The 22554-nt window shown below is 46.3% G+C and overlaps 2 long non-coding RNA genes across 33 annotated transcripts in view; one reads left to right on the top strand and one right to left on the bottom strand.

The window, feature by feature from the left end:
* Positions 1-994: 994 nt before the first annotated feature.
* The window catches only part of LOC142060134 (uncharacterized), a 101413-nt gene continuing 79853 nt past the window's right edge, over positions 995-22554 (bottom strand). For 14 of the 32 annotated variants that reach the window (XR_012661621.1, XR_012661644.1, XR_012661646.1 and 11 more), the window contains 5 exons: positions 21463-21560; positions 9812-17415; positions 9145-9238; positions 7338-7504; positions 995-6655 (listed from right to left, as the gene is read on the bottom strand). This is a non-coding gene — a long non-coding RNA (uncharacterized LOC142060134). The remainder of the gene's footprint in view (positions 6656-7337; positions 7505-9144; positions 9239-9811; positions 17416-21462; positions 21561-22554) is intronic. The other 18 variants (XR_012661631.1, XR_012661635.1, XR_012661645.1 and 15 more) reach the window with 17 other exon arrangements.
* On the top strand, positions 5953-19032 carry LOC142060136 (uncharacterized). Its single transcript, XR_012661647.1, has 3 exons — positions 5953-6059; positions 17764-17808; positions 18335-19032. It is a non-coding gene; the product is annotated as an uncharacterized LOC142060136 (long non-coding RNA).

The raw sequence follows: 22554 nt of genomic DNA, 5'->3' as shown, positions 1-22554 counted from the left end.
CCCTCTTGCTCCCTGCTGCCTGGGACATACAGAATACAGTCTAACTGGAATAAACTCATGTCCCGAGTCTGTTTTACATAACTACAGTGTTTACTGTGGGTTGCACAGTACTTTCACAGTACTCCAAGTACTACAGTCTCCACTTCCCTCGGATATCTGGCCTGCAAGCAGTCTACCACAACATCTGCTTTGCAGCAAGAGCCCTCTACATGCTTTTAACCTGCAACCAGTGTAAGAGGGAGTTAGCTTAGCCCTCCCTTGACAGCCCCCCAGTGACAACTTATTCACATACCAGAATCCTCACACAGGGCAAGCCAAAGTCTCTGCTCACATCACCTGCTGTAGGTACCCCTACAGGGTTGTCACAGCCTCCTCACTTCATGGTTTTGCAGGGAGACTGCACAGGGCAGCCCTGTCAAGGAGCCAGTCCAAATCCTCTCTTGAAACTCAACACTCAACCTGGGTACCTCTCTTCATGGCTGAAGGCCACACACCACCTCCTACCTCCTGCCACTGGCAGCCTATTCCTCACCTGGCAGCATTCGCTCATTCCTGCTCATAAAACTGTTTGTGGAGCGGTGAGACAAATTCAGTGAGGAAACCGTTTAGCATGCAGCCCCACAGCTACCTGCACAGACAGGGCAGACAAAGTGAGGGGTGAAGAAGAGCAGCTTACCTTGGCATTGCTGCCAGAAGCTGCTGTAGAACACAGCCTAACTCTGGCATCTCTGATGGGCAGCACCTAGCCCAGCCAGAGCCACAACAGCACTCTTAAGGAAAGCAGGGAACCAAAATACAGTATTGCAGGTCTTCAGCTCACCTACCCGCAGGAACATCTTTTCTTTCTTCAGCTGCTTTTCTTCATTACATTATCCTGCAGTACACTGTGCTATCAAGTAATTAGAAACACATACATAACAGTTTCTCAAAACGCTGGAGCATTTATCTTTAGAAATTTAACAGTGAAAGAAAATGACACCATGTAGACACCGAAAACAGAAAGGGTTCACTGTATTTAAAAAAAAGAAAAGTTACATTCTTGATCAAGGAACAAACCAGTATGAATAATCACAATCACATTTTTCAGCCATGTAACTCTTTTTATCTTTTCCTCTCTGAAAGATCTGAAAAATATGAATGGACATCTGAATCCTTTATGTGAGAGTAGCTTAAACTAGCAGTGTCAGAAAATATGCAGCTTCATATTGATCTGTAAGGACAGAGAGAGTTCAAACCTGAGTTAACAGTCCCTGATCTTGGACGGGGGTTGGCAGAGCTCACCTCCTCTCAGGACCAGCGCTATCCTCGGTTACTGCCAACCATACAGCCTGTGAGTGCTGCAGCTCAATTCTTTTAAGCAAAGGTTGGCTGAAGGAGCACAGCACCATTTTATTTAATCACAGTGGAGTTTTGCTATCCACAGGAAAGAAATCCTGGAACTGGAGTGTATTTTCATGATTGGTGACTACAGAGCAGTATAAAATGTCCGCACTGCTTCTTTCCATTTCAGCCTGTGCCTTTGAAGTCATGGTAACAGCTTTTGGATTTGAATCCTCTGATGAGACTCCTTGATTTATTAGGTAAAACATCTGGAAAAAATGAAGACTTGTGGCGGTGTAAATCCTCCAGAGGAGTGGAGAGAGGTTTCATCTGAACAGTACTCCTGTCAAAAAGCAAGGAAACCTGAGCCCTGGTGACTAGCTTAAGGTTGCTCCGACGTTGAAAATCTCTGGCTTAGAATGGGCCTGTTCACATTTCACCCACTGGCCCAGAAACCAGCACACAGACTGGCAGAGGCTGCGAGAAGGGAGAGGAATGCACATCAGCTAACAGCCCTCAGTGCTGGGACCACGCCATAGCTAACTAAATGATTTTCATACGCTCTTGCAGCTTGAATGTCGGTAGCAATTCTGCCCTTGACATTAATAAGGTAGCTCCTGTTATAAATCAGAGCATACTGCAGGAACAGTATGAAATGTAAAATACCTGCCTCTCTCCGCAAAGAAGGCGGCAACACCGAAATACAGATGGGCCAGAAATCCATAGTTCAGGTCACCCACACTGCATTGCTGTGATGAAGAGGGGTGTTGGGGTGACTTTTCCATTCTGCAATTACAACAGGCCATACAAGTAAAGGAATGTTGGCTTCGGCAGGAAAAGAAAACTACCAGCCTTGGGTAGCACTGATTTGAAAGGAATAACACCTGTACAGGTAATAAACAAGGAGACAGGCATTTTATGAAGCAGATCTCTTCTTTTATTTGGAATCAGCCCTGAAGTAAGGAAAAAAAATGAGAGGAGAAAGGGAACAGCAGGAACAGCTTGCTGTGCTTTAAAGTTACTGCTAATGGCTTCTTCTATGAAATGTGTGTGCAGGGGCACATGTGTGTGAGCATGTGCATGTGCATCTGTGTGTATCTGTGTAAGGTATTTGTTAGATGAGGACAAAGCTAGAAATCACGGAGGTGCTTGACTCAGAATTATTTACTCTCTCTGCCTCCTCCGTACAACAACCCATGTTCCAAATTTCAGAGCTCACGCTATCTGGGGAAAATCCCCAGAGAACCATCTTTTGACAGTTATTTTCCCATCTAAATCCCCCTTCCAGCAATTTGAATAATACAGTTCAAACACTAGCCCAAGTGCCAATGTTCTTTTTGGAGGGGGCGTAGGACCAGCAGAGGAGGGGGAGTTTGGGGAGTATTTTTTTAATCAGATAAATTATTGCTGGGAAACCAGCCACTTCTCTCCATTCAATTTATACTCTATGGGGAATCCATCTAATACCCCTTCTCTTAGTGTGAAGCAGGACCAGTGAGATGCTGTATCAAACCAGGGAGGAACGGAAAAGATGGGATGGAGTGCAGGGAACGAGCAAAAAACTGGAGGAAGGGCCTATGCAAAAGCCAGCGGACAAGAAGAAAAGCCAGAGAGACATGTACGCACCTCTTCAGACAAGGGAGGAAAGGAGAAAATGTTTTTGCTCATTTCTCTGCTGGCAAATTGGAGCGCGCTCAAGCGTGCGCAGTGTGTGCTGGGAGTGGGATGAGATGGCTCTGAGCTTCAGGGCTGACGTAAGGAGCTTTTCACCTGCAGGGAGGTGGCGCAGCTCCAGGCAGGTCTGTAGCTGTATGGATGGAGGTTCCTATCAGGCGCTGCTTGAGTCTGCAAAATGAGTTTAGTGATTTCACACGGTTTCCCAGTGGAACTGGGAACGTGCCAGTTCACCTCACCATTGTAATTGGAACTGGTTAATGCTTTGCTGGCCGGCTGAGAGAAGCCAAGGACTGGGAACAGAGACAGCTCCCAGCACATCATTTTCAGACATGCTTGCAGGGCAGCATGTCTGGGAAGCTTGCCTTGCTGTCTGGGCATACCTTTTATTCTTGTTTGTACTACTCGAACACCTAAGGCCCCAACCAAGACAAGGCTCCATTGTGCTGAGGTGTTGTATGTACACGCAGCGAGAGACAGGCTGTGTCCTGAAGAGCTCCTAGTCTAAACAGGGAGACAATTAGAGGTGGGGAGTGGAAACAGGTGCACAGAGAAGGGAAATGATTTCCCTGAGCTCGCTGAATGAGTCAGCATCCAAACCAAAACCAGAACCCGGTGCCCAATACCAGGCCATAGCACTTGCTTCTCTTTCATGTGCTAACACCAATTTAGCCTGCAAGCTTTCTGCTTCAGCCCTTCTCCACGACTATAAATGCATATAGAGTTTTTAAAGAATCACAGGGTAATGGCACCTGAATGGGTGTCACAGCACACTTTTCTGGCCTTTTGTTCTTCTACAGAAGGAAGAATGAAAAGCTGTAGTGGGAGAGTTGGCAGTAAGCTCAGGAGACATGGAGAACTCTGAGGAAGATTTCGCAGATTCTGGGAGTGACTACAATACAAATAATGGTGGAAAATAAAGCAATTGACTTAACAGGAGGCAAAGGGGAACAAGTGGAAGAGTAACTCTGCTCTGGAAAGCTGCAAGAAAAATATGACAAACAAAGCAGAAAGGAGAAATAAGGCAAAAAAAAATTTCAGATGTGTATAGTCTGGATTTTGGATGGCTTCCTTCTGACAGACTGTCAAAAAACTGCTGAGCACCCGTTCTCAGGAAATCAGGCCTTATGCAGAGTCCAGTTATTTTTGGCCCAAAACAAACAAAAGATATTCTTTTAATTCAGAGCTCATTTCCATCTGCCATAACAGACGACAGGCTTTCGCCAGTCCCCCCTGATTTTCCATCTTCAAATCTAAGCTGTGTGAAGGTGTCGTTCCTGATGCTACAGCTTCCTTTCCCAGGCAAAACTAATGCTTAAAGCAGCACAGACCTAAACACATAATTAAAGCCCCCTCTAGCCCACCTACCAAATAAACTTGTTTTCAGACTTCAGTTAATCTCTGAGGTTATTACTTGGAGTTGCAGATCTCCCTAGAAATGCCAGAACTGCTTGTGCCAGGATGAAGTGAGCCCACTTGTTCTGCAAGTGTCAGGTTATGGGGTTTGTCCTACCTGGAGTGGCTCTTGTCCAGCTGAGACATTTTCAAGAAAAAAATTAATAACTTTTTGGCATTTTCTCCCTCCTTTCTAGGAAATGGAGAAAGTGCTATCTCTTCCTCCTCAGATATTTCTTTCTTGTATTTTGAGTCCCCAAACAGATGTACCTTATTAAAGCACTGCCCATTTCAGAGGCTTTATCTGGGACTGGACGAACTCTGGCAGTAGGCATATTCAAGCTGCTTTGTGCATGTAGTTGTCCCTAAATGTCTTTTTGGGAATCTGTTCCAGATCCTAATAATTTTACATTAAGACCCAGGGACTCAGTAATCTCTCCCCTCTCAGTCCCCAAGAAAAATAGAAACACCAACTTTGCAACCCTAGATCAAGCACAAACCTCTCTAAAATCCCAACCTGGAACCATCTTTCATAGGTCTGTTTTCTGCATGATTCTTGCACTCCACAGGATCTGCAGTAGTCTCCCTGTCTGAGGAAAGAAAACACATCACATGAATCAGGACCACTTCTTGACAGGAACATGGTAGAGGGGCTGCTCTTTGCTGGCAGGTACATGTTAAATTGCTGTTTAAGCCTATCCAACATTTCTGGGGACTCAGTGGGCTGTGGGAGTTTTGGCCTGCTCCATTCTTCCACATTGGTTATCACCTGTCATTTGTTTTACGCCTGATACCATGTGGCTTATAGAAATCTCTCTGGGCTCAATAAACTATGGCAGTGAGCCTCCTTATTCTGTTTTCTTTCTTTTCCTGCCCCTCTTCATTAATTTCCTGGCTCTAAAGCTAAGCAACCAAATTCCCCTGGGGTTCAGTACTAAGCAAAGGATGGCTAGAAATGGCGGGAAAAAGGGTCCTGCCCAAGCGTGAAAGAAAAGTAAGGAGTCCCCAGCTTTCTAATGGGGGAAGACACCTGCCTGCTTGCTTCACTCTTAGGCTCTATTACACAGAGGGTAAGGAAAGAGGAACTAAAAACCAGAATTTATATAGCCAGGGATCTGTGTCCCTTCAAAAAACAGTTCATGTACTGCTTCTTGGGGGCAGCAAGATGGACTCGGAGCTTTGTCAACACCCAGCTGGAAGGCTCTGACAGGTTACGTCAGCACTAGGCTATTCTTCCCATTGCCCTTGTGACTGTCCCCTCACTGCACCTGCAGGAGCAGACACAGCAGGACAGACAGACCGACCAGCTACCCACACTTCACCCACGAGTCTGATGCACCCTGGTTCTCTTCACTGTCACTCCACTAATGGAACACGTGCAGCAACAAGCGGATCCCTGAGAAGCCAAAGAACCCAAGATAAATTGTTAGGGAATTAGATCCCACAGATCATCTTCCCCTCTGCCTTTCCCCACCACATTCCTGCTCACTTCCACGTCCTGTACGTGATTGGCTGGACAAAGGGCAGCACACACTAGATCAGAGCAGCACGTGTGCAGCCTGGCCAGCTGGCTGCTGCTGCTTCTTGCAACGGATGTGGTTGAGTGTTCTTCCACCAGTGCGGACTCTACTTCAGGTTTCTTTTTCCTCCATCCAGCTGCCAACCTTCAGGTAACTTGTGGGAATTTTGTTATCAGTGAAATTACTCACAACTCTGATTGACTGATAGTTTCAAAATTAATTCAAAGGGAGGGAGGAATGACAGAAAAACATTAGGATTCTTCTTTAGAAACCAAAATTAAAATGCTAGTGGAAAAGGGCTGCTGGAAATCTTGTTTTCATCACCCATAAATTCCCTGTTGCTGGAAAATGTACCCCCCTTTCCCATATTCTCCAATTTGCTACGAGTTCTACCATGAACAGCTTCTGCTGGGAATAGCTGACTGTGCCAGAATACGATAGCTGCTGTTTCTATGCTGTCCTACCCTCCCCAGATTATCACATTTCAGCCTGGAAAATGAAAGTTGCTCAGTGTTTACTAACCATTCTGCTGCTTTCCACTATGCAAGGACCTCTGTGGGAGAGCCAGATCTCTGCTGTTTACAAGCCCATCTGCTTCTGTTCCTTTTCCTCACCTGAAGTTAGAACGCTCAGTTCAGGATACTGCTCACGATTGTGTTGGGAACTGCAAAGTGCAGATGAGGATTTCAGGTGGTAAGCAAGCAGCATGAAGAGAAGAATACAAATCTGTTCTCATCTAAATAGCCCTAAAAAATAATAATAATAAAAAAAAGAACAAGATGAAAGAGGAAATTCCAAAAAGCCAATGATGGTTTCAGCAGCACAGTCCTTCCAAGGAGAGTTTTTCACATATTTTTATGAGAATTTGAACATTTATAACCAGAAGCAAAAAAACACAAGTGCTCCAATGACTGTTTTGCTGCAATTACACCGATCCTTCTGGTCTCTGCATTTTGAAGTGCCTATAGGAAGAGCTACAAGACTTTACTTTGCCCAAACCTGTAGTGCTGCTGTGAGCTGTTTAGTCAAGATTTCTCCATGTAGTTTAACTCAAGGCCACATGTTTCTAGGAGTATGGGGAGTCTCTTAGGAGTCAGGAAGGATTGGAAATGTCTGTCTGCCCCTAATGCCTTCAGTGGGGTGCCCAGAGGCTAACCCCAAAACCAGAGGTGCTGTCCTTACCGCCTGAGCCTGCAAGCACGGCTGCAGGAGGGACCAGAGAGGACTCTCCAGAGCCTTATGCATTTAAACACTCTCTATAGTCCAGTATACTGCTAGTCAGCTAAGCACACTGTGCGACATGCCTGGGCAGGCTGCTGCAGACACCACAGGCTCTGCAAGAGGCAGCTGCATGGACGGGAGGCAGACATTGAGGTTGAGGAGCACGCTGTACTCACAGACACCGGCATAGATGTAGTGAATACCTACAAGACCCACGTTTCTGTTGTGCCACAGCCGCTGTGTGTGGCTCAGCTGGTGGAAAGGGGCTGCACTGCTATGTCTGGGGGCATCTCAGCTGACGGGGATCAGCAGACTGCGGCAGTCACTCTTTGCTCCCAGCTGCAGGCTTTCCAGTCCACAGTATTGGTGCCTGGCTTGGAAGAGAAAACAGAAATTGTTGCTGTGCCTGGCCTTTCTGAGAGTTAGTGAAAATTAGAAGAGCCCAAAGAGAGGACGTGAATTGCCCCTGACCAGATCACATCAGAAAACACAGGTGACTGAGTATCTTTGCTCTGGCCCTTGCTGTGTTTTACAGCTAGAGTTGCTAATTCAGGCCAAGACCTGGCTAAGGAAGGGAGCAGCAGCAGTGTTTGAGATGGTCTCTGCACCGTGCCGTTAGCTTTAGGAGGGTCATCCTGTCCACAGAGACATTTGCCATCCCATGTGGCAGAGCTGATGTGGCATTTTACAGAACAAACATACCCTGGAAGCTCACACTTTGTGTATGGACAAAGACTGAGGACTGGAAGGTGGAGAAGACGCAAGATCTCAGGGCGGAATAGCCCACTATAGGTTTCTTCTAACTGTCCCTCTGTACCATTGGATCACAGTTTATCTGCTGCACCAGTTCAAGGCTGGAAATTTGCCCAATTTAGAGAGGAACATGATGTCCCAGTTGGCAGCTTCCTGGCCCTGCCCTACCAGCTCAGCACAACTTGCACAGATCACGTCCCAAGTCTTGAGGCTATTGAGAAAGGTGGCTGCGAGATCCCAGGGAGGGAGGAGATTGCCAAGGCCGCCACTCTGCTGGATGTGCAACCTGCAGAGAAGATTTCCTTGTCTCTGCAACACCAATATTTCTTCCCCAGAAGATCAGTGGGCTTGGACTACTTCTTTTTGAGGACTTCATAGTACCTGAGCCCAGTGCAGAGAGGGATCAGAAGACCTGCTCAGTGGTACTGAATCAAATGCTGGATCAGCTTCCCATTGCTTATACCCGTGGATAAATGGCACCTGCACCTCTGAGAACTGCAAGTGCTTCACTCCCAAGCTCCAGCAAAGCTCAACTCTTTGGTGGGCACCAAAGCAAACTGCTTGATTTACAAAGACACTCACATTGGTGCTAGCAAGGTGCTGGGATGTTCTGAAAATGTAATGCTAAGTAGGTGAGGGGAGAGAGACTGTAATCACACTTTGCAAAAAGTTCCTGTCTCATTCACTCCCAAGGAATCCCCTCTTTCAGCCTAACTATTCCTTGGAATAGCTCTGTATAACACCCAGGCAGAAAACAATACCTTTAGCAATGCTACAACTCTCAGGGCATGGATCAGGACCTCTGAAGCACACATGCTCTTCATTAATGCTAATCCAGGAGCAGAAATGATCCGAGAGCAAAACCTCAGAGAGGATTAAGTACACAGATACTGCCTCATCAAGCTGTGATGCAGGGAGGGATCCAACCTGAACTTCCTCCAAAACACGCAGTCAGATCTGGTTGCTCGGGTTTGGACCTGACCCTGGCAAGATGGAAAGCAGTTCAGTGAGACGTTGAAAGAGAGTAGCAGAAAGAAAACAGTCCACTCCCTCTTCTCCCCAAAAAAGCAGCATTTCACTTCTGGGGCTGTAAGTGTGCACAATAAACTTGTCTCCCTTCCCTCACTCCGGGTTACATTGTTTGCTTTCCTGCAAATTGTTTCCACATTCTGTATAAATAACCCCAGTGCCAGCAAGGGGGAGGGGGAAAGCACAGGGGCGTGCGTAGAAGGAGTGGGAGGAAATCAAATGTCTTTGTTACTTGTGAAAAAGAAGGTGGAGGATGCGGAGAAGTAGTTTGGAGCTGGAGCCTTGGCAGACTGAGCAGAAGGTTGCCATTGAGCTTGCGTTCAGACCTGGAGGAAGAAGGGTAAACAAGGTGGAGATTATGTATAATTATAGACAATCATGTTGCCAGGGATAAACAAGAATCAAAAGCATGGAGGCACTGAAGTCTGGCACGTCCCCAAGCACAGAACAGAAGCCAGCCAGTGAGAGGCAATGTGGCTGGAAGGCGCTTCCCTTTGGGCCTGTTTTCAGTTAGCTCAGGGGCTGGGATTTTTTCCTCTCTTTTTGGCTTGAGGCATTCCCCCATAAAGAGAGGAGCCTGTCCAATGGGAAACAGAAGCCAAACTGAAGTCAGCAGAATCCTTGTCTGTGACATTAATAGATTACTCTGGGAGAAACGTCAGAAACATTTGGAAAAGATACAGACCGCTTAGGTCAGCAAAAACAACATCAGGAATTTCTGAACAAAAATGGCTTTCGAAACGCTCCAGAAGCCGTGCCTGTGTGTCCTGCAGGCAGACTCTCCTTGGCAGGATGCAAAGGGTGAGCTGCAGCTAAGGGTGGCATGTGGGTCCTGCTCACAGCTCCCATGGATCCGGCGTTCGTGACGAAAAGATGTTGGGGCCCCTCAGCCACCTTACCTGCCCCGAGCGCGGGTGGTGCTGAGCCTGTCTGGGAGAGCCATCCATTTGGGGTAGCCCTCTCCTCAATTTGCTGCAAATCAAAGGTGAAAGGATGAGCTGTCAGCCTGTACCATGGGACACCCCTGTGCTCTCTCCTGCCTGCATCTGCATCTGCAGAGGGAGTAAGCTGGAACCCGAGCGTGATGGGACCCTCCCTCTGCCACCTGCCTGCTCGGTGGCAGGCACGAAGGGGAGGCATTGGAGGCCTTGCCACACAGCAGGACGTCGAACCCCCCACCACCTGCCTGTCTCTGCTGGGGAGCAGCAGGGGCAAGCAACAGGGTGCCCCGCTCGTTCTGCCTCACTGCCAGAGTTGCGCTCCCCTGGCACACCAGCCGCAGCTTTGCTTTTGCAGATCCTGGGAGAGGGAAGAAAAAAAAGACTCTGTAGGGAGCGGAGATTGTCCTGGCTGTAGTCAAATGAGCAGGCTCTGATGCTACAAGTGCTGCAGCTGAGACCAGGGGTGCTGAGCTGCCTCCCTGAGCTCTTAGCTGTGCCCTGCAAAGAGGCGAGGAGGGGGAAATGATGAAGAAACAAAGCCAAGAAGTGCAACTAAAACAAAGGCAGATGGCCCATAAGGGTTGTGGGTTATTTTTTTTTAAAGAATGACTTGGGGGGATTTAAAAAAGAAAAAGAAAAGAAGCCTCGTTCATCATTCTTCTCCTTTCCTTGAAGGCTCTGGAGAGTTAGAGGGAAAGCGACACGATGACGAACAAAGGACGGCAACCTCAGATGGTGACAGAAGGAGGATTGTTTAGCAAGGCAGTGTAAAAAGCTTTCTCCCAGGCACTATTTTAAATCCAAATAGGTTACAGCCCACTGAATTCTTAAGCCATTTTCCTGATCTCTCAGCTGTTCTTCAATGACAAAGCAAGCAGATATTTCAAAGCAAAAAAGCAGAGAGGAAAAACAGAAATATATAAGAAATAACCAAACTTGCATTTAGAATCTGCATAACAGCCCAGGAAGCAGGGCATGCTCACAGCCCCTTCTACCTTCCCTCTTTCAGTACAGGTGCTCTAAATGTCCATTCTCCTAAGGAAAGAAAATGGATTTTTAAAGGGAAATGACATTTACTCTATGAAAACACTTCAGTGAATTATATTACCCAGATATCTGGGAATAGTATTTCACATATTTTCTGTGAATTCATCATTGTGGGCATTTTCCCTCCAGGATTTCTTACACCAACAAATCCTTCACCAGTGGTGGGTACCTGTGCGTGTGCATATATGCATGTGCAGAAGTGCAAGATCTCTCTATGGGCCATGTAGAAAATGTTAGGGTATCAGAGATGAGGTCGGTCTAAGCATAAAACAGGAGTCATGTTCATCTCAAAACTGCTGGAAATAAATCAGAAAAAGAAGAAGGAATGGAATTGGAAAAAAGACAGGAACAGGTTAAAAAAGGCATTTTAAAGGGTCCAAGTCTTATCTGCTGTAAATTTACATTGACTCTGTGAGGTAATTTTTAAGCAATCTAATCCCATGCCAAGTTAGAGCAGCTACTTCCAAATATCCCAGACGTTCATGTACAGAAGGAAGAATAAAAACAAGATAACAGAACAATATAAAAAATAAGCCAACCGTGTCCTTTAAACACGTGCCCATATGCCACGCTGGACAGAAACAGTGTCAGAAGTTGAGCAATATGGTGAGAGAGTACAAGTGAGCCAGACTGACAGATCTGGACATATTATATCCACTTTACTTTCTCTTTCGTTTATATATGACCAAGACAGGAGAAGGATACAGAGTGCTTGTCCCGATGCTCTGTCAAAAACAAAATGAGGTCATTGGTCTCCTGCAAGCACAGATGAACATCAATCACAAAACCCTCATAAAGGCATTAAACACAGTCCCTCAGTGTTATTAGAAAGCAAGAATTAGAAGTTTATCAAGATGGAAAGAGCAAATCCTCAAGGGAGAATAGATTACATAAGCCATCAGCAAATCCTTCTCCAGGCACCTCAGTGTGGCTTGCAAGGCAGTGAGAAAATCAAAAGAGTTACTACCTAAAGAGAAACATACAGTGAGCATTCCCAGCAGGCATCTTAGAAAAAGCCCTTGGTGGGATAAAGTGTCAGTCCTTTCTTGCCTCTTCCTGCTTTCCTCAAGCAAAAAGAAAAAAAGACAGGGGGAAAAAAACAAGAGTATGATGTTTGCATTACTGCTTATTTTTGCCTTGCAAAACATATTTGTGTGTTCTGGAAGAAAGGCTTCTTTCAGCTTGTCACAAAATCTCTGCAGTTGGGTATGTTAGTTGGCCATCTCAGCTTAGGATAGGCTTAAGGCAGGAATATGAGACTGACACATCAGTATGGAGGTGCATCCCCAGAGCTCTCCAGAGACCCAGGGCTGGAACAGTAGCTGCTGAAGGTCAGCAGAGGCAAATCGCAACTCCATTTCACTTCTGGTAATCCTAATTTGAATATTGGAACTTGGCCATGGGGAGCGAAAACATGACTGAAGCATTTCTTTATTCCAAGTCTGCCTGGCTGCCAAAGCAATGCTTTGGAGCACTGGCCTGCAAGTCCCACTTCTGGCACATTCAACAATTGAAGGGACACAGAGTAACGAGATTTTTCCCCAGCTCCTTGCTGGTGGTGCTGGAAATTCTTGTATTCTCAGCCCTAGAGACTACTATAATCTCCTAAAATGTCCAAGTGCATAAGGGACTGCACAAAGGCAGCTGAGAAAGAGGGGGGACTTCTCACAGGTCAGGGTTAAGACCTGTGGCCAGAGGGGGACTTGGGGGAAGAGCTGCACCCATCATCAACTACACCCTTAACCACCAGGCACCTGTCTCAAAGTCGCCATCTCCCTGCTGAGGTGCTCAGCAGGCAGATGTCTAAAAATGTTGCCAAGAAAATGTGCTTTCCCTTTCACTGCTCCTCACACCTCTGATGTTGCTATCATCCCTTACGCATCCACTTTTGAAAGAAATAATTCCATTGCTTATGAAATAACTCATAGCATTGATGGAGATGAATGAGAGCAGCCCTCCAGGCCAGAACTGCCAGGCACAGGCACCTTCCAATATGCTGCCTGTAATGAATGCAGCAGGGGGAACACAACATTTTGTTTAATGAAAAAAAAAACAACCCCACTTCAAGCTTCTGAAGGGCTATTATAAGCTGTGGCACGAGAAAACTCAAGATATAAGCCTCTGTTTTTAATAATACATGGTATAGATTTTGTCCTGTGGAAAAGCTTCAATAAACACCCTTTTTTGTTTTCATTTTTTTGTTGCAAATATTGATTATTCATTGAAAATCAAAACCCCAAAGATTTGACTACATGATTTTACAAAAAGTTCAGATTTCTGCAACAAAACACATTTCCAAAAAGTTAACAACCATTTTGCTGCATAGTGGTTGTTGCAGGAAAGCAACTCTAAGTTTTTAATTAGCCCAGGCAAATGTGTATGCACATGCCCATAACTGCATTTCAGATGAAAATTACGTATCCCCTGAAACAAAAATACAACTACAATAGAAGCTACAGAAAAGCAGCAAGCAAAAGTATTCTGATTCTAACATGTAAGTATATAATAATTAATAATAACGGCCCATTAACAAGGTCAATTTATCTTGTCCTGCCACACCAGGGTTCTCAAACTGTTCAGAAAAAAGCCTCACACAACACCACACTTCAGGAGCTGTGACATCCAAGCTGCATCTGCTGAAGAGCTACCGTTCCCTGAGTTTATTATTAAATTGCTTTCTTGAAGAGAAGATATGCCAGTTAATCTGACTCAAACGTGTGTATTTTTATAACTGATGCAACATGAAGGTATCGTCATTTAAAAGATCTATTTATACATCACATTCTTTAAAATCTGAGCTCACCTCCTGAATACTGGCTATACTGCATGTCTTTTATTCTCCACATTGGACGGGGGCTGGGAAGGAAGGTGAAGCAGCCACCAGAAGAAGGGGGTTGAGATGCACACCAGACAGAAGGAAGGCAAAGAGAAAGAAGGAAGGTCAATTAATGATCTGATCCTGGTGAGAAAACAAGTACAAACGTGGCCCCTAAAGTTAACACCGTTGGTTGCAACAAGGAGCCTGATCGATAGATGTTAGCGATGGCGTAGGGAGGAATGCAGCGCTATGTGGCAGGAGCCCAGTACCGGGTTAGAGCAGACAGGGCAAAAGTCCCCAGATTACAATAAAGCAGCTTGAAGGTGACAGATTTCATTGCTGAAGGTGATAGAATTCCACATGGTACACTGCAAAACAAGGGCTGGAGCTCAGCCTGCAGAAAGGGAGGCAGCACCACAGACAATGCGGTGGGAGGTTTCTCCTCCCCTTCTTTGCCTAGAAATCGGCACAGAAGTGCTCCAGTGCCCGAGGCGGGTTACAGGTTTCCTCTTGCCTGACACACAGCAGGCAGAGCTGCCACTTGTGAACCGAACCTCAGTATTTCCACCTGTGCAGTGGAAGTGCAGCAGTGCTGCCACAGAGCAGTGTCTCCTGTGGGTGGGCACCACAGCACATGACACACAACAGGAAAAAATAAGGGCTGTCACTTATACAGTCCTGCAGCAGGCAGGATCCTGCAGGATGCGTGTCAGCGTTAGCAAATTGGCCTTTCTCCTGTTTGTGCTTCGTTTAACTGGTCTCCCCCAATTTGCTAAGAAGATCTCTGATGAGGGTCACACAACCATGGGCCCACCATGAACATGGTGTCCCAAAAGTTTCAGGCTTTGTTTTCCAAAATAACCCCTGATGCCGTTACACAGGCAAAACACTCATGCAGCAAAACTCTGACCTTCACTGCCTTTAACTCATGCCCACTTTGCTGCAAGTGCTTTGCGGGAGGATTCAGCAAGGACAGGTATCATCTCTTTTGGTCTGACAGAAGTTCAGTTTAGTCCAGACGCTGCCCCTGATAAGGCTGCTTGAAATGCAGGAAAGACTCAGCAGCAGAGATGTGAAAGCAACAGGAAAATCAAAGCCTGAGACTAAACTAGCAATTAGACCAGCCTCGGAATATATTTAAGTCAAATCAATCCATACAAGAATTTCAGTCACGGTGCGCTTGTGCCCGCACTTCTCCCTTCCCCCCTTCCTCTCCTGCAACCCAGGGCTGAGATCCAGCATTACTGTTTGCTTCATCAGAATATGCAAGAAGTGTAATGACAACACATCTCCTAAGATGCTTTATCAGTTTTGCGAAGTCCCAGTTCATCCTCCTCTTGTGGATCTATTTACATATTGATGTATTTATTCAACTCTCTCCAGGAGGCATTCCCTGTGAGACTAAACCATTTTATTTACAAAGACATTGGGGTTGCAGCTCCTAACAATTAAGTCAGCCAAGATATAACTTTGCATGTGCTTTCAGACTGATGTGTAAACAGATAAATCGGCCTCATCAGCTATTCAGGAGCAGCCCATGGGGGAGGACTGGTTAAACCCCATCTATATAAACCAGTCAATAGCCGCCGTAACTGGGAAAAATGAATTGGGGTGGTGGGAGGCACAAATATGCAGAAGGGAAAGATAATGAGCCAGCAGAAGGAGAAGAAACTTTGCCAACAGGGCTCAGCTTAAAAGGCTGGTGCTTCAGAGTAATTTGTGCTTCATGGGAACTTTCAGGCTCTCGGGAGTTGCCCCTGCTCCATCTCACCCATCAAAGCCACCTATTAAAAAAGAGCTAAGCTGTTCCTCACCCAGGAGTACACTTGCAGGAAAATGAGCCTGGGAGGAGGAAAAAATAAATACCTTGTGGGACAAAAGTCAGCAAAAGGTCATTTAAGAGGGGCAAACTGCTACCCTATCACTGATGTGATGCTCCAGGAAAGGTGCCAAAGCCCTTTCCACAGAGCGCTTTTCCCCAGGCAGATCTCAGTGGGACATCTCTCATCCTTCTCTCCATTAGCATCTGATCAGGGTGCATCCATCAATGCTCCCTTCTCCATACCCTCTCCCTTCTCATTCACACTTGGTGGTATCTCTGAGGAGGAAACATCAAGGTGACGTTGGTACACTATTGTAATTCACAGTTTGCAAGGCTGTGGATGGAGGGACACAGCATCACAGGGTAATGACAAATGGGTTCTGCTTAAAGCCCCACAACTCCTGCCCTGGCCCCCTGTAGCCAACACACCTAAACCCTGGCACTCGCCCACCACATCGGCAGTGCTGGATCACAGTTATGACAACTTCAGGCAAAGCATGTGGCTGTCAACGGGGATCAGCAATAGACGCCTATGGATGTACAAATTTGTAGCACATGTTCTTGTTGGTTCCTCTGCCTTCCACCAGATCGAGTACGTCCATTGGAGCATTTTTGGCTCCCTTCAACACACGAGCTGAAAAGTCACCTACGTATTTAGACCAGTATAAATCTGGCACACTATTGCCTCTTCCTGACAGCAGTCTCCTCCAGTGCCAGCACTCTTCTTAGCATCTTTGACATTTCAAAATTATATTTAGAGACATGGATGTGAGTTTAAGTTTTAAGTTTTCTACTGAACACCGTTATATAAATATTCCACACCACCTGCCTATGGGTCTATTGGTGCACAGCAAGTATGTGCCATTGCCTTTAATTAAATGGGCCAAGGCAGCCCAAGGAAGGAGCACTAAATAGTAGTCTAACCATTTTAAAAGTCGGCACTTGTCTCCCTATTAATTCTCACCCTGATCTTTTGCATAGTGCTGTCGCCAGGCTAATTAATCATAGGTGCAAGCTCAAGCATTAATTGCAACAATGAATCATTTTTTTTGTCTGTGCCCGGCCATTTCTAGCCTATTAGAATGCAGCTACTCCCGTTACTTTTATAATTATTATAAATATAAAACCAGCAACATGCACTACATTTTGTAGGCATTAAAAAAGACATGGTATTTGGCCTAAAGCATTAACAATCTGGTGCATATTCAGGGGAGTGACGAATGCATCTCACTGACAGTCTGAAAATATGTTTCCTGAACCATTTTAATTCAGGAAACTTTATGAAGGTGTTAGGTAAAGCACAGGTTTTAGGAATCCAGTGTCTGCAGCTCTCCTGGTCAACATGCCTCGGCAGGTCTTGGCCACTCATGGCTTGTAAGGACTACCAAGCCGCACGGCGGTCTCCAGTTCACGCTGCCCAGCCTGTCTCTTCCACACTGGAAAATTATACAAGACAGGATGACTCTTGAGTACAGATGGTTGGGGGAAAAAAAGGCTCTGTAACCCCTGTGCCTCCAGGCTCAGACTCAGCTTGAGCAAGATCAACGGGAAGTGTTGACGTCTGGATGCAAAGAAGGGATGCCGTGAACCTTCGACGGCGAGGCACATGCTGGGGACGTCCGGTGCAGCTGGAGCTGTCAGGCAGGCACTCTTGGGTCTGATCCCAGCAAAGAGGCCGTGGGCTCCAGGCGCTCACAGGACAGACAGTCGCTTTTCAAGATGTGGGTCCTGCCTCACCAGGGCAGGCAGAGGTGCAGGGCTACAGATGCTGCTGTAGCCTTTGCTGGAGAGAATTCTGAACCATCCACCCCGGTGCTGGGTGAGCCGATACCTCCTCCTGGCATGGGCACAGGGATGGAAACATGTCTTGATGTACTGCACAAGGGGTAAGAAAAGCTGCTGACAATGCTGTTCTGAGAGATTAGATTATAAATGTATTAAATGACTAACGTGCATTATGCATCCTTCCCAGGCCAAACCACCTGCATACACAATGTGTGGCTATGATGTGGGGTTGACAGGTTCAGGCAAATGGTTCAGGACTAATTTTCAGTGTCAGACTGGCAGAATGCACTCCAGACAGAGGCTTTTCATGCTGGGGAAGACAAAGCCAAAGCTACGAAAGCAGAGCTTTTTAGGGAGAAAACAAAAGGCAAAACATGCACAACTATAAAAACACAATTCTTCATCCAAACTACAGTAAATATTTCATTTCTTTGCTAGCACAGAGGCTGGGGAGAAGAAGAAGTGGCTGAAGGAGAGCTCAAGGTGAGCGCCTGTTATTTACTGATGATGATGAATAAGCAAACCCCCACACTGTGTTTTCCTACAGGACAGCAAAAGCTCTGGCTGGCTTAAGAGTCTGGTTAGTTGTTATTTTTTCCCCTCCCGGGGTGCATTTTACATGCTGTTCCAGCAAAATGCAGTACCACTATTAATTGTTCACAAACACATAAAACACATGGCATTCTCCTTCGCCACCACTGCAGTCCCAGCAGATCAAATGGGGGAGAGCTGGAAAAGTCACCTACCAAGACAGAGGTTGGGAGAATAATGCAAAAAAGATCCGAAAGGATTTGTGGTTTGCTTTGTTTTGTTTTGCTTTTTAAATATAATATACTTCTCCCTGCCTATTTAAAAGTATAGGCTTGTTTGAACTTCCGAGGGAAGTCGGGAGCATTGAAGAGGAATTGGTAGGCTCCGATCTGGCTGCTTTTCTTTATTATGAGAAAATACACTCTCGTCTCCTTGTCTAAGGGTATGAATTCTTCATTCTCATATTGTGTTTGCACAGAAGCGTGAAATGTATCCTGGACATTGGCCTTCATCCACACTTCACAGTGTGAGAACAACGAGGGCAGTGAGACATGCAATGAGAATGGAGATGCCACAAAAGTGGGGGAGCGGGTGTCCGCTTCTGCTCCAAGGCCTGGACTCTGGTGCTGCATTCACCATATCCATGCTATTTAAAAGGAAAACTTGAGGCACGTATTTCCTCCAAGATGCTCAGGGGCCCTGGTTTGTGAGCTGTTGTCCCTGTGGGAAGCTCCCGCCTCCCTTTCCATAAATGTTCCCCCTGCTGCCACTGAATCACCAAATAATCTGGAGACCCGTGGGAAGGGAATTAAATGGTGGTTATCACGCTGCCGTATTCTGCTCACTTTATTTGTTTTAAATGACCATGAAAGCAAAGGGGGAAAAAAGAAAACACACAAGTGGAAACTTAATTGAGCTGCTGAAATGTCTTTAAAGGAGGATTATAGGCTGGGTTATGATGCCTCAGCTCCCACTGGTGGCATTTCCTCACGTGAGTGGGCATCTGATTAGGCAGAGGACATGAAAGATACCCAGTTGTGGGGATATGACAGGGTGTTTGAGAAGACTGCATGGTCCAAAAATGGCCAGGATGGGACCATGCTGAAGGCACCCTGTATCGCTGAGGGCTACAAGGGTCTGTGCCCTTGTTTCACAGCAAGGTTTCCTACCCCAAGGAGAATGGCCAAGCCCAAGAAGGCAGTTGACCCAGCTGGCACCAGGAGGGAAAAGCCATACCTGGCTACTTTCTCCCCCAGGAGCTCCACTTCTGGGCAAGAGGAAAGGGGAACCCACTCTTCACGGGCACTGAAGTGCAAAGGCCCCTGAAGCACTAGGTGACAAAAACAGTGAAGCCACAAAGCAGCCTTGGTTAGGTGCTGTCTCAGGGTAAAGGTATGGAAGACCCCATAGAGGGGCCGCAGAGCCCAAGGAGGATGTGTAGGCAGAAGAGCATGTGGCAGAGCTGGGTAGCAGGTAGACTGGGAGAGGAGAGCAACCAGAGGGAGAAGAGTGCCCCAGGAACAGGAGAGAGCTTCCTATGGAGGTGGTCAGCAAAAAAAGACCAAAATGTGGGGAGAAGACTCTAGCAGAGAATAAGGAGGAACTGCCCTGACTGACTGGCTGGAGCTTCAATCTAGGAGATAGGGAGCAAAGAAAACCCAAGATGTGGAAAGGCAGGTACCACAATTCAGCACAAACAAGCCACCCACACCTGAGGGAGAAGTCAGGGTGGGACCACGTGGGAAAAGGAGGCTCAAGAGATCTGCTGTGGGAGTCCAGGGATCTCACAGGGAACCTGCTGGACCTGCTGGAGCAGCTGTACGCAGGCTAATCTCCGAATAGAACAGAACTTGCCTCTGGCTTGTTACACCTGAATTTTATTATGAGTGCAATATGCACCAAAGTAAATAAAAATGTGTTTCTCTCTATTCATTCTTCTGCTAGATCTTAAAATCCTCTAACCTGCAAGAAACTCTTCAGGAAGGGTCCCTGCATTTTTATGCAGAGGTTCCGAGTCCTGTGCAAATCCAAACAAAGGTATATTGGAGGAGGGAAAGCTGAGCTCCTCCGCCCTGCCATGTGCATCCCTCTTACACTGGCCAGGCACTGCACATGGTCCATAGCTCCTTTCTGATCCATTTGCCAAATCTCCCCCCCATGCAGTGGCCTACTCCAGCCCTGGGAAAGGATTCAGTCCCTCACTATCAGTTCTATGGATCCAGGAGCAGTTTTCAGGATGCTCTGTCTCCTGCTCAGCTCCTCCTGCCTCTATCCCTCCATGCCCTAAATGTTTTCTCAGATGCCTTCCAACCACAGGAGCTCCCATGACCCTGGTGCTCTGAAACGCAGGCAGGTAGCAAGGGTGAGGTGGGGGTACATATACTACTTTGGCTGGGAAGATAATTAAAAGGGCAGTCATGGATGGGAGTGGGGATGGAGACCTTCCTCAGCACCTCCTGCTCCACTGGGTCTCACTAGGTCAGCACTTTCTGGGAATTGCTGTATTGCCAGATGTTGATTGGGCAACTAACAGGAGATGAATAAAGCCAATAAAGTTCTTATTTCTGGCTATAAAAAAAATAATAATGAAAAGCAGACAGAGATGGGGAATAGACTGCCCAAAGCTCTCCCAGGCTGCACTGAACTGAATGTAGAAGGAACTACCTTCAGTTGCCATCCCTTCTTATTTTCTCCTGCTAGTATGCCATGAGCCTGAAATTAAGCAGTCAGATGATACTTGTGTACAGGCAGAAATATTCCTCAATTCCTGTCAAAAGGGACTTTCTTTTTATTTATTTTGTATGACCTTTTCCCACTGGCAGTGCCAGAGTTCGCCAGCCATAACCCTCCTTCAGAGTCTGTTGTGCTGAGCTGACCCCACAGTGAGTTCAGGACTTAAGACCCAGGGGTCTGCAAACCAGAGCAGCTCAGATGTCTCCACAAAGGCCAAGTCACCTTCTTTTAATGACTATTCTGCCTCTAGCTCTGCAAGGGACAGCTCCTGTTACCATGCCAAAGGCTGCCCTGCTTCCTCATACCTCTCTCCCCAGAGGTACAAACATGCCCATGCTTTCAGGTCCTGTGTAGCTAAAGACCAAGTTCTGTATATCAATGATTTCCTTTGTTCTCTGCTGTACCAGCCTGGGGATATTTGGCTGGGGTGCTCTGAGCAGTTTGGAGATTTTGAGATGCATTTCTGTAAAGAGATTTGCTACACAGCTGCTCTCAGAAGAGCTGCCTTTGTCCCTACCTGCAACAGTGGCACCTCTCCTCTTAGGAAGCTCTGCAAAAGGTGCAGATCCTACCATGCCAACACATCCCAAAGTCAGGTGATAGCTGCTCTGAGTCTAGATTCAGAGAGTGAAGGGGATATTTATATAAACAATTGCCTGAGTTTGCAACCCTCATAACCTAGAATCTAAATAATCTCCATTAGAGGTCCTAAACAACCCACAAAACTTGAGGGAGGGCAAACGTGTCTCTCTGCCACATTGGTGCCTTCCCTGTTCACAGCTGTACAGAGTCTGAAACTCCCTTAGTTTCTGAGACAGCCTGAACATTGCAGAACAGGTCCTGCGCTGCTGTGCTGGGAATGCTGGTACCTACCTGCGGACATGTCAACTGGCTCTGGATAGGCTTGCAGATCCAGCTTACCCCATGGCAGTCAGAGCAGCCCTGTTCCCTGCTGAGATGCAAGCTGGTAACTGAAAAGAAAAGTTCAAAATGTATATTAACAGTGTTTTAATAGGCGGGCACCACCACAGGGAGAATGTCCAGCATGGCTATCGCTTCCTCTCTACATGATTGCATGAAGCAAAGTTTCATTATTGTGGTGAGCTTCAACCCAGAAGCTAGCTCCTAGACCTCTCATAAAGCCAGGAACAAAAGTTCTTCTGAAACAATAATGCCTTCAGCCCAGAAACTGCTGCAATCTGTATAGGAAACCTTCTGCAGAACCCCTGAAGTCCAAAGAAGAGTTCACTGCTGATCTAAAAACCAGCAAGTTGCCTAGATATCACAGGGCATGATCTGGTTACACTTCTGCAAACAATCTGGCACCAGACAGTGATGCACACACCTATGCATTTAACATTTCTATTTTCCCAAGCCTTAACCTCAGTTGTCGGCATAATGAATTGGGAATATACATTTAAGGTGGAAAGCATTTCTGGAAATTGGCTATTCTTCAAAGGCATACTTACTGGATGTTCCAATAACCACAATTCAATAAATGTACAGCGATATTACACTGGGAAAAAAATCTGGGATAAAAGAAGAGCGAAACTCCCATTACCGTTTTATTCAATACTTTTATCAATGATCTAAATGACGCTATAAAAATCCTTGTTGTGGCAAAGTCTGCAGATAGCAACAAGATTGGCGGTAGGGAAACAACAAGCAGGACTGGACTATCAATAAACAGTGATCTGAAATAACTGCGAGTTGGCCACACTCCAGTGAAACATGATTTAAAAAGTCAGATGCAAGGTAAGACATCTGAAACCAGAAATGCAAGTTACGCTTACAGGATGCTGCCTCAGAAAGGAGTTGCTTTGAAAAGGACTTAGAGGGCATAACAGAGATCTGCCATAGTCCTAAAGCTGCCATAAAGGAACTCCTCCAATCCCTCAGTGTTTAGAAAGGGCAATTGCAGACCCCAGCAGGAAGCATTCCTTCTCGTATGCGGCTCCAGAGACA

This window comes from Phalacrocorax aristotelis, chromosome 7 (genome assembly GCF_949628215.1).
Source record: "Phalacrocorax aristotelis chromosome 7, bGulAri2.1, whole genome shotgun sequence".
Taxonomy (NCBI): Eukaryota; Metazoa; Chordata; class Aves; order Suliformes; family Phalacrocoracidae; genus Phalacrocorax; species Phalacrocorax aristotelis.
This window is presented reverse-complemented; position numbering and strand designations above follow the sequence as displayed.